Consider the following 6,794-nt stretch of genomic DNA (forward strand, 5'->3'; position numbering starts at 1 on the left):
GAAAGAGAAACAAATAAAGAACTGGTTTAAGTTTTCCTCTAAGCCAGCGATATCTAGCCCTTTACGGTGGCATTGATGGCAAGGCACAGGAAATCACATACCCTTATTTCAGGCGAACATTAGCAGGGGTAAACACTTCATTGCTTTGGTTTACTTTTAAAAACAATTATATATTTTGATTAAATGCTTGAAAATAATAAACAAGTCTTTAATTTTTATACCCACCACCGTAGGATAGGGGGTATACTCATTTAGTCATTCCGTTTGCAACACATCGAAATATCAATTCCCGGACCTACAAAGTATATACAATATATTTCGCGTGTCTGTCCGTTTATCCGTCCGTCTGTTGTAATCACTCTACAGCCTTCAAAAAATGAGATCGCATAATTGATATCGAAAAAATACAAAAACAATCTATGATTGTCAATTGTCCTTAGATTTTCGAACTTCGAAATTCTTAAAACACCACAAAAAATCCATTTATTTTGAGCCTAAAATTGTCAAGGTCATTTTTAAGTTCGAAAACGCAGTAGCTCCTTCATTTTTTCCAATTTCGAAAATTTGAAAACATTCCGCAGTTTGAAATTCGAAGATAAATTGTAAAATAAACAAAGTTTCTTAAAATTTAACATTTGTTTTTTTTGCTTTTTTTAGCAAAGCGGGTAACCTTTCCAAAATTTGAAATTTTTGATGCGAAAAAATTTTTTGAGTTGAGTATGCAGCATTGAAGTGTATGGCGAAAAATGGGGATTTTCGCAAACCCTGTGTTGTTAGTTCAAAAATTGAGGTATAAATCGCATAATTGATATCGAAAAAATACAAAAACAATCTATGAGAGTTCGAAATTGTTGTAACTTCCTTAGATTTTCGAACTTCGAAATTCTTAAAACACCATTGGATTCGTGAATAAAAGCTCTTTCCGTAATGGTGCTGGTTAAAGCAAAACTTTAAAGTTTTCTACGAAAAACTCGCAAAAATCCATTTATTTTGGGCCTAAAATTGTCAAGGTCATTTTTAAGTTCGAAAACGCAGTAACTCCTCCATTTTTTCGAATTTCGAAAATTTGAAAACATTCCGCAGTTTGAAATTCGAAGATGAATTGAAAAATAAACAAAGTTCCTTAAAATTTAACATTGTTTTTTTTTTGCTTTTTTTAGCAAAGGGGGTAACCTTTCCAAAATTTTAAATTTTTTATGCGAAAAAATTTTTTGAGTTGAGTATGCAGCATTGAAGTGTATGGCGAAAAATGGGGTTTTGCGCAAACCCTGTATTGTTAGCTCAAAAATTGAGCTATAAATCGCAAAAGTGATATCGAAAAAATACAAAAACAATCTATGAGAGTTCGAAGTTGTTGTAACTTCCTTAGATTTTCGAACTTCGAAATTCTTAAAACACCATTGGATTCGTGAATAAAAGCTCTTTCCGTAATGGTGCTGGTTGAAGCAAAACTTCAAAGTTTTCTACGAAAAACTCGTAAAAATCCATTTATTTTGGGCCTAAAATGTTCAAGGTCATTTTTAAGTTCGAAAACGCAGTAACTCCTTCATTTTTTCGAATTTCGATCATTTTCCAGCATTCCGCAGTTCGAAATTCGAAAACGATTCGAACAATAAACAAAATTACGTGAAATTTCACATTTTATTTTTTTTGCATTTTTTTAGCAAAGGCTACCCCCTTATGAAATCGAGGGGTATACAGTATTGTAGATTATTGCAAAAAAATCGGATTAGTGCAAGTCCCATGTTTTTTCTTCAAAAAACAAGCTCAAAATCGTATAATTAATATTGGAAAAATGGTAAAAAAAATCGAGGTGAGTTTGAAATTGCTGTAACATTGTTAGTTTTGCGAATTTCAAAATTCTGAGGACACCGTCGGATTCGTCAGGAAAATCCCTTTCTGTAATGGTGCTGGACGAAGCAATACTCTTTCCTATTTCCTTGAAAACTTTAGAGTATTGCTTCAAAATCGCATAATTAATATCCAAAAAATTCAAAAAAACCAACGTGAGTTTGCAATTGCTGTAACTTCCTTAGTTTTGCAAACTTCACAATTTTTCAGACACCGTTGGATTCGTGGGGAAAATCTCTTTCCGTAGTGGTGCTGGATGAAGGAATAGTGTAAAGTTTTCTATGAAAAACATCGCAAAAATCAAATCTATTTTAGCGTAAAAATTCAAGGTCATTTTTAAGGTCAATAACGCTGTAACTCCTTCATTTTTTCGAATTTCGATCATTTTCCAGCATTCCAGCATTCCGCAGTTCGAAATTCGAAAACGATTCGAACAATAAACAAAATTTAGTGAAATTTCACATTTTATTTTTTTTGCATTTTTTTAGCAAAGGCTACCCCCTTATGAAATTTTTCAATTTTTGATGCGAAAAAATTTTTCGAGTTGAGTATACAGTATTGTAGATTATTGCAAAAAAATCGGATTAGTGCAAGTCCCATGTTTTTCCTTCAAAAAACAAGCTCAAAATCGTATAATTAATATTGGAAAAATGGTAAAAAAATCGAGGTGAGTTTGAAATTGCTGTAACATTGTTAGTTTTGCGAATTTCAAAATTCTGAGGACACCGTCGGATTCGTCAGGAAAATCCCTTTCTGTAATGGTGCTGGACGAAGCAATACTCTTTCCTATTTCCTTGAAAACTTTAGAGTATTGCTTCAAAATCGCATAATTAATATCCAAAAAATTCAAAAAAAACCAACGTGAGTTTGCAATTGCTGTAACTTCCTTAGTTTTGCAAACTTCACAATTTTTCAGACACCGTTGGATTCGTGGGGAAAATCTCTTTCCGTAGTGGTGCTGGATGAAGGAATAGTGTAAAGTTTTCTATGAAAAACATCGCAAAAATCAAATCTATTTTAGCGTAAAAATTCAAGGTCATTTTTAAGGTCAATAACGCTGTAACTCCTTCATTTTTTCGAATTTCGATCATTTTCCAGCATTCCAGCATTCCGCAGTTCGAAATTCGAAAACGATTCGAACAATAAACAAAATTACGTGAAATTTCACATTTTATTTTTTTTGCATTTTTTTAGCAAAGGCTACCCCCTTATGAAATTTTTCAATTTTTGATGCGAAAAAATTTTTCGAGTTGAGTATACAGTATTGTAGATTATTGCAAAAAAATCGGATTAGTGCAAGTCCCATGTTTTTCCTTCAAAAAACAAGCTCAAAATCGTATAATTAATATTGGAAAAATGGTAAAAAAATCGAGGTGAGTTTGAAATTGCTGTAACATTGTTAGTTTTGCGAATTTCAAAATTCTGAGGACACCGTCGGATTCGTCAGGAAAATCCCTTTCTGTAATGGTGCTGGACGAAGCAATACTCTTTCCTATTTCCTTGAAAACTTTAGAGTATTGCTTCAAAATCGCATAATTAATATCCAAAAAATTCAAAAAAACCAACGTGAGTTTGCAATTGCTGTAACTTCCTTAGTTTTGCAAACTTCACAATTTTTCAGACACCGTTGGATTCGTGGGGAAAATCTCTTTCCGTAGTGGTGCTGGATGAAGGAATAGTGTAAAGTTTTCTATGAAAAACATCGCAAAAATCAAATCTATTTTAGCGTAAAAATTCAAGGTCATTTTTAAGGTCAATAACGCTGTAACTCCTTCATTTTTTCGAATTTCGATCATTTTCCAGCATTCCGCAGTTCGAAATTCGAAAACGATTCGAACAATAAACAAAAGTACGTGAAATTTCACATTTTATTTTTTTTTGCATTTTTTTAGCAAAGGCAACCCCCTTATGAAATTTTTCAATTTTTGATGCGAAAAAATTTTTCGAGTTGAGTATACAGTATTGTAGATTATTGCAAACAAATCGGATTAGTGCAAGTCCCATGTTTTTCCTTCAAAAAACAAGCTCAAAATCGTATAATTAATGTTGGAAAAATGGTAAAAAAATCGAGGTGAGTTTGAAATTGCTGTAACATTGTTAGTTTTGCGAATTTCAAAATTCTGAGGACACCGTCGGATTCGTCAGGAAAATCCCTTTCTGTAATGGTGCTGGACGAAGCAATACTCTTTCCTATTTCCTTGAAAACTTTAGAGTATTGCTTCAAAATCGCATAATTAATATCCAAAAAATTCAAAAAAACCAACGTGAGTTTGCAATTGCTGTAACTTCCTTAGTTTTGCAAACTTCACAATTTTTCAGACACCGTTGGATTCGTGGGGAAAATCTCTTTCCGTAGTGGTGCTGGATGAAGGAATAGTGTAAAGTTTTCTATGAAAAACATCGCAAAAATCAAATCTATTTTAGCGTAAAAATTCAAGGTCATTTTTAAGGTCAATAACGCTGTAACTCCTTCATTTTTTCGAATTTCGATCATTTTCCAGCATTCCGCAGTTCGAAATTCGAAAACGATTCGAACAATAAACAAAATTACGTGAAATTTCACATATTATTTTTTTTTGCATTTTTTTAGCAAAGGCTACCCCCTTATGAAATTTTTCAATTTTTGATGCGAAAAAATTTTTCGAGTTGAGTATACAGTATTGTAGATTATTGCAAAAAAATCGGATTAGTGCAAGTCCCATGTTTTTCCTTCAAAAAACAAGCTCAAAATCGTATAATTAATATTGGAAAAATGGTAAAAAAATCGAGGTGAGTTTGAAATTGCTGTAACATTGTTAGTTTTGCGAATTTCAAAATTCTGAGGACACCGTCGGATTCGTCAGGAAAATCCCTTTCTGTAATGGTGCTGGACGAAGCAATACTCTTTCCTATTTCCTTGAAAACTTTAGAGTATTGCTTCAAAATCGCATAATTAATATCCAAAAAATTCAAAAAAACCAACGTGAGTTTGCAATTGCTGTAACTTCCTTAGTTTTGCAAACTTCACAATTTTTCAGACACCGTTGGATTCGTGGGGAAAATCTCTTTCCGTAGTGGTGCTGGATGAAGGAATAGTGTAAAGTTTTCTATGAAAAACATCGCAAAAATCAAATCTATTTTAGCGTAAAAATTCAAGGTAATTTTTAAGGTCAATAACGCTGTAACTCCTTCAGTTTTTCGAATTTCGATCATTTTCCAGCATTCCGCAGTTCGAAATTCGAAAACGATTCGAACAATAAACAAAAGTACGTGAAATTTCACATTTTATTTTTTTTGCATTTTTTTAGCAAATTTCAATTTTTGATGCGAAAAATTTTAAATTTTTGATGCGAAAAAATTTTTCGAGTTGAGTATACAGTATTGTAGATTATTGCAAAAAAAATCGGATTAGTGCAAGTCCCATGTTTTTCCTTCAAAAAACAAGCTCAAAATCGTATAATTAATATTGGAAAAATGGTAAAAAAATCGAGGTGAGTTTGAAATTGCTGTAACATTGTTAGTTTTGCGAATTTCAAAATTCTGAGGACACCGTCGGATTCGTCAGGAAAATCCCTTTCTGTAATGGTGCCGGACGAAGCAATACTCTTTTCTATTTCCTTGAAAACTTTAGAGTATTGCTTCAAAATCGCATAATTAATATCCAAAAAATTCAAAAAAACCAACGTGAGTTTGCAATTGCTGTAACTTCCTTAGTTTTGCAAACTTCACAATTTTGCAGACACCGTTGGATTCGTGGGGAAAATCTCTTTCCGTAGTGGTGCTGGATGAAGGAATAGTGTAAAGTTTTCTATGAAAAACATCGCAAAAATCAAATCTATTTTAGCGTAAAAATTCAAGGTCATTTTTAAGGTCAATAACGCTGTAACTCCTTCATTTTTTCGAATTTCGATCATTTTCCAGCATTCCGCAGTTCGAAATTCGAAAACGATTCGAACAATAAACAAAAGTACGTGAAATTTCACATTTTATTTTTTTTTGCATTTTTTTAGCAAAGGCAACCCCCTTATGAAATTTTTCAATTTTTGATGCGAAAAAATTTTTCGAGTTGAGTATACAGTATTGTAGATTATTGCAAACAAATCGGATTAGTGCAAGTCCCATGTTTTTCCTTCAAAAAACAAGCTCAAAATCGTATAATTAATGTTGGAAAAATGGTAAAAAAATCGAGGTGAGTTTGAAATTGCTGTAACATTGTTAGTTTTGCGAATTTCAAAATTCTGAGGACACCGTCGGATTCGTCAGGAAAATCCCTTTCTGTAATGGTGCTGGACGAAGCAATACTCTTTCCTATTTCCTTGAAAACTTTAGAGTATTGCTTCAAAATCGCATAATTAATATCCAAAAAATTCAAAAAAACCAACGTGAGTTTGCAATTGCTGTAACTTCCTTAGTTTTGCAAACTTCACAATTTTTCAGACACCGTTGGATTCGTGGGGAAAATCTCTTTCCGTAGTGGTGCTGGATGAAGGAATAGTGTAAAGTTTTCTATGAAAAACATCGCAAAAATCAAATCTATTTTAGCGTAAAAATTCAAGGTCATTTTTAAGGTCAATAACGCTGTAACTCCTTCATTTTTTCGAATTTCGATCATTTTCCAGCATTCCGCAGTTCGAAATTCGAAAACGATTCGAACAATAAACAAAATTACGTGAAATTTCACATATTATTTTTTTTTGCATTTTTTTATGAAATTTTTCAATTTTTGATGCGAAAAAATTTTTCGAGTTGAGTATACAGTATTGTAGATTATTGCAAAAAAATCGGATTAGTGCAAGTCCCATGTTTTTCCTTCAAAAAACAAGCTCAAAATCGTATAATTAATATTGGAAAAATGGTAAAAAAATCGAGGTGAGTTTGAAATTGCTGTAACATTGTTAGTTTTGCGAATTTCAAAATTCTGAGGACACCGTCGGACACCCCCTTATGAAATTTTTCAATTTTTG

Source organism: Stomoxys calcitrans, chromosome 4 (assembly GCF_963082655.1).
Source record: "Stomoxys calcitrans chromosome 4, idStoCalc2.1, whole genome shotgun sequence".
In the NCBI taxonomy this organism is placed as follows: domain Eukaryota; kingdom Metazoa; phylum Arthropoda; class Insecta; order Diptera; family Muscidae; genus Stomoxys; species Stomoxys calcitrans.